Raw genomic sequence first — 11,507 nt, forward strand, 5'->3', positions numbered from 1 at the left:
AAAGGGCTCTAATAGGAAGATATTTAGATCATTAGTCGATGGACCTAATAAAAGGTTCTGAACATTGTTAATGTAACAAATGAGTCATAGTAGTAGAACTTGGGTCTCATTGGATCTAGATATAGTAATATGGCATGATGTGATGAATGGATATCACATAGATAGATACAAACAATTAACCACATTAAAAGGGACAAGTGAGTCTACATGAATTGAATCCACATACGATGAGGTAGTAATTGGCTTTGTGTTAGTGGGAGATGTTGGGATGAGCCTTACAGCTAATTGGGACTAGTTAAGGCTTGATTCCAGTCATGCAATAATATCATTCATGTTGAATGATTAGAGGTTTTCCTTTATCAATAGGACATCAATTATAATGAGTTATAAGTTTAATTGAATGAAGTCCATGAGATTAATATTGTCACGACCCAGAACTCCCATCGATCCCGTGACAACCGCCGCGATGTCCCGATAGACATTTATTACCAGGAATGCCAATCGAAATCTCGCAAGGCTTAACATCAGTTTTCTCGCTTCCCCTATGAGTATTAGTTACTAAAATCATGTTTTAAAGTGATATGAACCAATTTCAATTCAAAAACAGTCAAAGAGAAGTTTCAACTACATAGGGGTATTTTGGTCATTTTTCTCAAAAAATTTGAAACCAACTAAAATGTAGTATATGAGAGAAATTTACACATTTCATAATCGAAAATAAGTTTAGATATCTAAAACATTCATTTAAAGTGAAATTATAGCTAATGAAATAAAATAAAAATAATGAATAAAATATTCCAATTTTTCATAAAACAATTTTTATAGAACGCTATGTAAATAATTTTTACAGTGTAAAAGAAAAATAAATTCCTACATACAGTAGCACACGTAGCCAGGTATTCAAAAAATTTAACAATGACATGTGGGCCCCCGAATGACTAAAAGTAATGAAGGCTGTGAACCTACAGTTTTTGAAGATGCAAGTCTAACTGTAGCCCTTAACGAAATGAGCTATCTACCAACTATCTTGAGCCTGAAATGGGTGGAAATGAGGGTGGTGAGATTATATAATCCCAGTGAGTAAACAAATATCATCTAAAATATCTAAAACTGAGTAAATGGAAACAGATAAAATAGATTAGCATAAAAATGATTCACAGCATTTCGAACTCATTTTAATAAGATAAAATAGATTCATTTCACCCAAATAAACAACGAGGCTTATGATTTTCTGAAAAGCTTGGCTCGTGCCAAAATCATTCTCATACTCAGTTGACAAGGATACCTTGGCCTGGGGCTATCCCAACCGAGTCCACCAAGGCTGTTAAAAAGTCATGTACGTATAAATCATGTTTTTATTTTGAAAACATAGCCGTTCCTTGGCGTTGGCTGAGTTCACCTTCACGTGGTGGTTTGATGTGAAGTGAACTCTAAAGTTTTACCTCATGAGTTACCCTACGTGCCTCATCAACTGAGGTAAGAATATACTTGGATTCTGTGCCCCTCTAAAAGGCTAGTCCACAGAACCCGCCACTGCAGTGACCAATCTATAACCCATTAATTCAATAAAAATTCAACAGCATGACATGGCAATTTTATCATTATCCAGCCTATCAAGGCAAACAACAGTTTATACATTTTCAACACAAATACCCATCCAACCATTCATGCCCACATTATCATAAGCCATTCAATTCAAAACATAATTTACAATACAGCAAGTAGTCTCCAATTACTCCATTTTCAAAACCATCATTCAATTTCAAGACAATTTATAAAATCATTTCATTTAATCACATTTTGCTTATAAAACATAAAGATTTACCATTTAAACTCATTTTTCTATCAAATCACAAAAATGAATAAAAACTACTTTAGATAATTAAGACGATAGTAAGGTTACTCACTGTAATGAGAATCGAATTCGGGATACTTTGATTCTTGATCCTCGGATACTACCTCTTTACTCTTGCCAGAATACTCACCACCTAGACATAATGCACAATAAGCAATTTGTTACATTTGTGCTAAACCGTTGTGAAACCAATTCAGGCTCTATATTAATGCATGAAATGGGATGTGAAATACTCAGGTAACTATCTAAATATGGTGTTCAATATAAATTCAATTATGTACCTAAATAAAATGGTATTGGCCTAATTCGATCTATCACCCGATTAATTGACAAATACGTCCAATTCAACTCCAAAAAATTCCATTTCTCTCCCAATACTCCAAATCATTAAACACAATTTAAATAACTTGAAATGTGGCAAAATCATCCTCACATTTTCTCTTGAAAAATTCGGCCATGGTGAGTGCACTAACAATATAATTTTTCATGCTTGATTCTCACACCATAAATCATTCATTCCTAATCAAATCACTTGAAATCCAATCAAATTCATCATCAATATTCCACATGGAATATTCGGCCAATGAAGGTGATGTAAGAACATGAATTTTTTTTGCTTCCTTTTCATACTACACATTACCAAACAACTAAAAACACTAGAATAACATGTTTTCTAACTAAATTCATCATCAAATTCTCAATCCTAAGGTTTGATCAGCACACTATCTTTCATGATATCATGTGATTCAACCATGAAAAATGAAAAATAATGCATAGAAAAGGTAGATCACAAGCTAGAATTAAGAAATTTTACCTTTAATGGCTTGATTCCTTGAAATTTGGTGAATTTCTCTTAAATTTCTTAGCTAAGGTTTTGTTCTTCTTCTTTTCTTCCCTTTTCTTCCTTTGGCCAACCAAGAGAAATGTGTTGGGAGGGTTTATGTGTTGATTTCTAAAGCTAATTGTACATGGATGAAAATTTGACACATGTCACCATTCATTAGCCCATGTGTCATACTTACCCATTAAGCAATCTCTCTCCACCATTTAAAATTCCTCAATTATCCATAATAATAATGGGTGAAATTCATGTGCTGGACAAGTGTTGGGTGGTGAAAAATTCCAATTTTGCCTTTGAGAGGTAAAATGACTATTTTGCCCCTTATGCTCGAAAAAATACCGAAATTAAAATTTTTCACCTTTCAAACTCAAATTATACTCCAAATGATCAATCTTAGTCAAAAATTTCATCCAACACTCACATCTTAATCTCGAGTGGCAAAATGACCATTTTGCCCCTAGGTCATGAAAATTCCAATTTGACTCCAAATAAGTTCTCAAACTCCGAATCACCATTTTAAGTCATTTTGGGGTTTTAAAATTCTCAATTTCATCTTAAAATCTCTATTTGGACTAGTTCGAGGCTTAATTCAACTTAATTGTACCATTTGGTATATTGTCGTCCTTTAACGATTTTTGAGGTACCCAAGTAAGCAAACATGCATTCTTATGTAAGAATGGCATAGTAAACATATTGTAGAGCCAGGCTTGACAAATATGCCTTGTAAGGGAATTGTAATAAGTTGCAATTATGAGATTCCTATGCATCAAAGCATAATTTCAAAATGTTCCTGGTCGATGTATCATTGAGACTGGACATCAATGATATTTAGAGATTGGTATATTCTATGTCCCTCACTTTGGAAGTAAGCAATCGATCTCATAGATTGAAGTATAGAGATACTTGAAATTATAATAAAGGTGCTTGCCTAGAAGAGTAAGTTCATTGAACATGATTTACCATGAGAAGTGCATTTGGTAATACACTCCAGTGTCTATGCAACACTTCTCATGTGTCAGTCATGCAAATACTCCCTAAACTTGGGACACAAAGTTGTCTTATATGTGGAGTGCTATGCTGTAATTTCATCTTTATGGGGTGCCTTACCAAGGATGCCTAAACAGGATGTTTTTGGGTATAGTATGAAGCATGTGAAGGCAAATGAGTGGTAAAGATAAAAATCATCACCTTAAGTGTTTTAGAGGACATATCCTATCAGTTTGTAACACCTCGTACTTTGATATGTTGGCTAATAAAGCTTATCGATGCCAATTGAGGTTAATTAGAGTGTTTAAAAGTGATGAAGGGTGAAAGGCATAGTTTGAAATAAAATATTTCACACGTGAAGAAATAGTAATTAAATAATAATATTTTTATCGAGGATGAATTAGTGAGATAAAAGGTGATTCAGAAGTGAATCGAGTAAAGTAAGATGTTTTGGAGTGCTAGAAAGCTAGGGAAAATTTTAAAATAAAATAATATTAAAATATTAATATTTTATTAATTGTTGAAAGTAGTCACGTAGGAGGAGTATACGACTAATCCAAGAGGGGAAAAAGAAGTAAAAACGAATTTTGATGGAAAACGGTGTTAGCGGGGCCCACGTGCCTTTATTAAATTGCGCACAAGCGGGTAAACATATATTTAAATATTATGGAGATGCATTGGTGAAGTAGAAACTTGATATTTTATTGGTACAAATGTTAAGGAAGAAAAATAGAAAAAAAAATAGAATTAAAAGATTGTGGGAGGACTTAATTAAAAAGAGTGAAAACCTTAGAGGGCTAAATAGTAATTTTACCATTAGCTTGGTCAAAGCTTCCAAAGGAAACTTTGACTCTTTTCTTCTTTTTCCATGCCTGATCCTTATCTCTCAAAAAGGCATTTTCTTCTTCTTCTTTTTCCTCCCAACGTGATTTTTCTCTTTACCATGAAAAATCAAGTTTTTTTTTTCTTTTTTTCTTTTCCTTTCCTTTCTTTTCTTACTTTTTCCTTCTCCTACCTCCTTGTGCACCAAACTCACAACTTTCAACCTCATTTTTCAGCACAACCAAACCCTAGAGGGGGGAAAAAATCTCTTTTTTTTTTCTTTATTTTCCATTTCTACTCCACCTTCATCAAAACTTGAACTTTTAGCTTCAGATCTTTATTTTTAAAGCCAAAATGTATATATTTTCAACTCTTGAATTTTAGAATTTATGGGTTTATATATATTTTTAGATTTTATTTTCTAATTTTCTTCAAATTTAATTTCTTGGAAATATTAGGTTTCTATTGATCTATATACCTCCAAGCTCATCTAGATAAAGAATTTTAAATTGGAATAGTTGGTCTAATGGGTTTGTGAATTATACTAGAATTTTAGGTTAAATGTTAGGTTAGAGTGTAGATTGTCTAGTGTAAATTTATTAGAATTATTAGATTCAATTTATGACATAATTAAGATTGTTATGGTTTATTGACAAATATAGGTGCTAATGTTACTTCAGGACTTACTTAGATTAGGACCTTGTTGGTGCTAGTTTTGTAAGGTGAGTGAACTTGCATTTAAAAGGTTTTGAACAAATGCATATGTGTTGAATGAAATGCTAGAATATCCTTGGTTAACTCTTTTAAAATTTATGCACGGGAACAAGCTTTTCACAAGTGATACTTCTATGTTTTTAAACGTATAATGTGATGAATTATGTATTTGAAATATTATTTGAATTGCCAATTGAATTGTGGCATGTGATGTATTGTTATGCAAAGATTCTTGTTAAATGTTGTTATGTGTGCCATGCATTGAAATGTAATGTTGAATGATAATTATAACTGTGTGTGTGCGGTGTGGGAGTGCACATGAAGGTGCTGGTAGTGTGCAGTGTGAGAGAGTAGATGCCGATGATATATGCCATGTGCAGTGTGGGAGCACATGATGATGATGTATGCCATGTTCGGTGTGGGAGTGCACATGAGCTAAGTTGAGGATGGTGGTTGTGTGCGTTGAGCCATGTTGTCTAGTTGGGATTGACCTTGATGTGTTTTGTGCATGTTTGAAATGTGATTGCATTGAATGTTGAAAGTTAAATTTCCTAAATGTTTTAAAATGAGTTAAAAGTCAACATGGCATCAAGTTTTGTTTATGATATACAAATTGCATGGTTTCAATGCAAGTGCATTGCATTTTCTAAAAAATCTTCTGTATCGTTTGCTTGTTCCCTTCCTATGTTCACTCATTGGGTTTATACTCATTCTTTTAACTTCATGTTTTAGTTTTCAAGTTCGGAGGTAGTTAGATCCTAGGTTGAGGTGCTCCTTCATATTCATCTCTCGATAGGTTACGATGACACTCAACATTAGTACCACGCCTAGAGTCACTTCACTGGTAGTCAGGGTCTTTGTGTGTGTATGTGGATGTTTAATTGTAAACGGTGATATTTGTTGTAGACCTTGTATGTTTGATTTGTTTAATGATGTCGTTTAGGGTTGACAAATGATAACCCTATTTTGAGAATAGTATATACTTGGTTTTCCTGATTTATTTTTGAAGAAATTATTATTAACAATTATAAATTTTGGAACTTAAAGAAAGAGAGGTGATAGATGGACTAATGAACAGGTTGACATACAGAGGCTTGCTTGGGCCTGGTGGGCTATGCCTATTAGGCTCTTGTGTCGATCATGGCCCGAGATTTGGGCTGTGACACAATCATTGATAAATATTAGCTTATTGAAGTCCTTGGCCAAGGCAACATGGAGATTATGAAAAGGTTTCATAAGAATCTATAAAGTGAATCCTATAACTATAGGAATGATGAAGATCAATAAGCGTAGACGCTATACCAAGCTCTTATCATCTCCAAGATATATGATGAGGGAATGAATTACATTGTTAGAATGTACACTAAAAGGTTGTAAAAGAACCCTTTGACTCTCTTAACAATTAGCTGGTTATGATGCATTGCTAGATGCCAATCTTGGTCTATTGAATTGATTATAAATTAATTGATTCAAATTTATATTAATCAATTCCATTGCCAACATGTTAGGAACCTAATGGTCACACACAATGATTGTATTTGAATTACATTGGGAGAGTGATGATTTAAGTTAGGTTTAAATCTCATGCTAGGTAATTAACTTTTATAAACTTAATTAAAATGGTTTAATTAAGTTTTATGCACAATTATAAATAGTTATAATTATAAGGCCTTGATCGTAAAATAGAAATAAAATTAATTTTGATTTTAATTTTCAAAGACTGTATTAAAAGAGTTTAATTAAGTAATGGGCTCAAGATTATAATGTGTTATAATATTGAGGGCTTAATTGCAAAATTGAAGTTATTTTAACCTAACTATATAAGTCACCTTTTAACTATTTTTCATATGTAAGTTTTTCACAATTGAACTAAACCTAGTTTTTGTCAAAAAAAGAAAAAGTGTTTTCTCTCATTGCTGCCACTCTTTTTGTGCGAAAGAGAAAATTACATATGAAGCAAATTTCAAGACAGGTTCAGCTAAGATTGTGACAAAAAATAAAATGACCATTGTTGTCCTCTTTGCTAGCATAAAGTATAGTTAAAAACTCCCCATTTTGTTGAAGGTTCGTGTGCAATCGTGTGTACTACCATTGAAAGCCAAACATTTGATTGGCTAAGGTTTTTGCTCCTTATGGTGTTTGTTGAATTGCTTCGGGAAGTGCCATTGTGATTATGAAATTACTTGGCAAGATAACTTTCTGAATAATAATTAATTTTGTGCTTTATTGTGTTAAATATCATCAAGGTGATCCATGGGTGGAGGCATGTTTTGCTTGTTTAGTTTTAAAGTTTTAAGTTTCTTTCTGCTGCGTATTTTGAACATGCCGTCTATAGCCAAACCCATCAGTGTTGGGATGAGCCCTGTAGCCAATTGGGATTGGTTAAGGTTTGATTCCAATCATATAACAATATCATTCATGTTGAATGATTAGAGGTTTTCCTTCATCAATAAGACATTAATTATAATGAGTTACACATATAATTGGATGAAGTCCAGGAGATCAATACGCCTTGTAATGGAATTGTAATAGGTTAAAGTTATGAGATCTTTATGCATCAAAGCTTAATCTCAAAATTTTCCTGGTCAATGTATCATTGAGACTGGACATCAATGATGTTTAAAGACTGGTATATTCTATGTTCCTTACTTTGGAAGTAAACAATTGATCTTATAGATTAAAGTATAGAGATACTTGGAATTAGAATTTGCCTAAGAGAGCAAGTTCATTGAACATGACTCGCCATGAGAATTGCATTTGGTAATACACTTCAATGTTTATGCAACATTTTTCATGTGTCAGTCATATAAATACTGCCTAGACTTGAGACACCAGGTTGTCTTATATGTGGAGTGGTATGCTTTAATTTCATCTCTACGGGTGCCTAACCAAGGATGCCTAAACAGGATGCTTTTGGGTATAGTATAAAGCATGTAAAGGCAAATGAGTGGTCAAGATAGGAATCATCACCTTAAGTGTTTTAGAGGACATATCTTATCAGTTTTTGGTAAACATTAGCTTATTAAAGTCCTTGGCCAAGGCGACATGGAGCTTATGAAAAAGTTTCATAAGTCTCTATAAAGCTAATGCTACAACTACAAGAACGAATATGGACGTCAATAAGAGTAGACATTGAATCAAGCTTTTACTATCTTCGAGATATATGATGAGGGAATGAATTACACTGATAGATTGTATACTAAAAGGTTGTCAAAGAACCCTTTGACTCTCTTAACAATTGGGTGGCCATGATGCGTTGTTAAATGCCAATCTTGGTTTATGGAATTGATTATAAATTAATTGATTGAAATTTATGTTAATCAATTAAGTCATTATTCAATTCCATTGCCAACATATTAGGAACCTAATAGATCACACACAATAATTGCATTTGAATTAAATTGGGAGAGTGATGATTTGAGTTAGGCTTAAATCACATGCTAGGTAATTAACTTCTATAAACTTAATTAAAAGAGTTCAACTAAGTTTTAGGCATAATTATAAATAGTTATAATTATAAAGCCTTGATCGTAAATAGAAATGAAATTAATATGATTTTAATTTCCAAGGACTTTATTAAAAAGGTTTAGTTAAGTAATGGGCTTAATATTATAATGTATTATAATATTGAGGGCTTAATTGTAAAATTGAAGTTATTTTAACCTAACTATATAAGTTACCTTTTAACTATTTTCTATATGAGAGTTTTTCACAATTGAAGAAAACTTAATTTTGTTAAAAAAAGAAAAAACTTTTTCTCTCTTTACTGCCACTCCTTTTGTGTGAAAGAGAAACTTGTTTATGAAGTAATTTTCACGAGAGGTTTGGCTAAGATTGTGAAAAAGAAGAAAAGGACAATTATTGTCCATTTTGCTAGCATAATGTATAGTTAAAAATTCCCTTCTTTGTTGAAAGTTCATGTGCAATCGTGTGTACTACCGTTGGAGGCCAAACACTTGATTGGCTAGGGTTTTTGCTCCTTGTGGTGTTTGCAGGATTGCTTTAGGAAGTGCCACTGTGATTACAAAATTACTGGGTAAGGTAATTTTTTGAATAATAATTAATTTTGTGCTATTATGTGTTAAATATTACCAAGGTGATCCATGGGTGGAGGCACGTTTTTGTTGTTTAGTTCTAAAGTTTTAATTTTCTTTTCACTACATATTTTGAGCATGCCATCCATAGCAAAACCTATCAGTTATTTGTCTTGACAATGCTGGTGAATTTAAATCTCAAGCCTTTAATATTGCATCTTAGTTGGAATAGCTGTTGAGCAGCCTGTCTTATGTTCATACACAAAACTGTTTAGCAGAATCGTTTCTTAAACACTTCCAACTGATTGTAAGACCATTGTTTATGAAATATAAACTCCCAATTTTTTGTTTTGGGGCATGTCATTTTGGATGCAGTAGCACTTATATGCGTTAGGCCAAACAAGTTATTATAAATTCTCCCTTATACAATTTGTTTATGATCAGAAACTAAATATTTCCCATCTAAGAATTTTTGGATATGCGGTATATGTTTCAATTGCTCTACCATAATGCACAAAGATGAGTCCTCAAATAAAGTTAAGAATATATGTTGGATACGAATCTCTATTTGTAATTAAATATTTAGAATTATTAATAGGAGATTTATTCATGATAAAGTTTGTCGATTGTCATTTTGATAAAACAATTTTTCCAACATTAGAAGGAGAAAATAAGTAGTTGGAAAGGAAATTTTTTAGAATGAATTATCATTATCTAGTTTTGATCCTCGCACAAATCAGTATGAACTTGAAGTTCAAAAGATAATTCTTTTGCAAAATATAGTAAATCAGTTGCCAGACGTATTTACTGACCTAAAAAGAATAACAAAATCTTATATACCGGTTACTAATGCTCCTATTAGCATTAATGTCCTTGTAGGACAAGACACGCTAGGAACGTGGAGACCAATTTGTTCCAAAGATAAAATCCTCGAAAAAGAAAAAGGACAAATATTTAAAATGGTTAGAAAGAGGAAGTAGAAACTCTAGAAGAGACTCTTAACATAATTGAAAAAAATTTCAGAAAAAATTCAGTTACCTTAAATCATTGAAAATGAAGAAATCTCAATCAATTATGTCAGACGGGAAAAAATGGAACCAAAATGAAATAAACGTTGACGATATTTTTGTATATAATATAGTACTCAATATTATACAAGAAAATAAGGATCTTGAACTTATATTTATTGAAGAATGTAGATATAGAAATGATTGGCTAATACGGAATGACGAAATTCAGGAGGAATTGAATTTACTTGCAAAACGTGAAGTTTTTGGACCTGTAGTCCATACACCAAATTGTGTGAAACCAATGGTGTAAAGCCCGACCTTATAAAATACTATTCATGACATACATGTGATGATAGCATGATTGCATGCTAGGAGAGTCCCGAAAAATTTACAAAAGTAGGTATTGTACCTAGAGGTACAACAAAGTTTATTTAATCCTCGAACTAGATCAAATAGGAATTTTAAAGTGAGATTAAGAGTTTCACAGTTCATGGATGACTTAAAATGGTAATTTAGAGTTTGAGGATCAATTTGGAGTCAAATCGAAATTTTCACTAACTAGGGGTAAAATGGTCATTTGCCACCTGGGGACAAAATGGAAATTTTAGAAAAGATGTTTTTGACCCCATTTGACTTATTGGAGTATAATTTGACTTATTGGAGTATGATTTGAGGTTTAGAAGTGAAAAATTTTAATTTCGGTATAATTTGGAGTCAAAGGGTAAAATGGTAATTTTGCCACCTCAGGGGCAAAATTGTAATTTTCCACCACCAGGATATTTTTCCAGCACATGGTCTTCCTTTATCTTCATCTTTGACCCTTGACTAATCATGTGGTGGAGATAAAATGTTTAAATTTTGAAAATTTTTAAAACGGACTAATGACATGATGCCACGTGTCATGCCTTTCTTAATTTATTATTTTCCTTTTTAAAAGGCACAAAAATCCGCTCATCTTTCACCCCATGGCCGGCCAAACCAGCAAGAAGAGAGAGAAAACAAAAACAAAACCCTAGAGAGAGAAAATCAAAGAAAAAGTGTGAATTTTCAAGGAAATTAAGTGAAAAAGGTGAGATTTTTTCTATTAAGCTTGAGTTTTCTTATTCCCAAGCATTTCTCTTTATTTTTCATGATTAAATTACATGTTTTCATGATGAATTCAATTCTGAAAAAATGGGTTAGGAGAGAGAAAGTTGTTGGATTTATTTGATTTTAATTTATGTTAGTGTTTTTAGTTAGTTTAG

At 32.3% G+C, this 11,507-nt stretch overlaps 1 long non-coding RNA gene across 1 annotated transcript; it reads right to left on the reverse strand.

Moving 5' to 3' along the window:
• Nucleotides 1-899: 899 nt before the first annotated feature.
• LOC108663933 lies at nucleotides 900-2,708 on the reverse strand. Its single transcript, XR_001930028.1, has 3 exons — nucleotides 2,670-2,708; nucleotides 1,908-1,988; nucleotides 900-1,033 (listed from the first exon to the last, which is right to left on the reverse strand). It is a non-coding gene; the product is annotated as an uncharacterized LOC108663933 (long non-coding RNA).
• Nucleotides 2,709-11,507: the final 8,799 nt, after the last annotated feature.

The sequence above is a fragment of the Theobroma cacao genome, unplaced genomic scaffold, assembly GCF_000208745.1.
Source record: "Theobroma cacao cultivar B97-61/B2 unplaced genomic scaffold, Criollo_cocoa_genome_V2, whole genome shotgun sequence".
Lineage (NCBI taxonomy): Eukaryota > Viridiplantae > Streptophyta > Magnoliopsida > Malvales > Malvaceae > Theobroma > Theobroma cacao.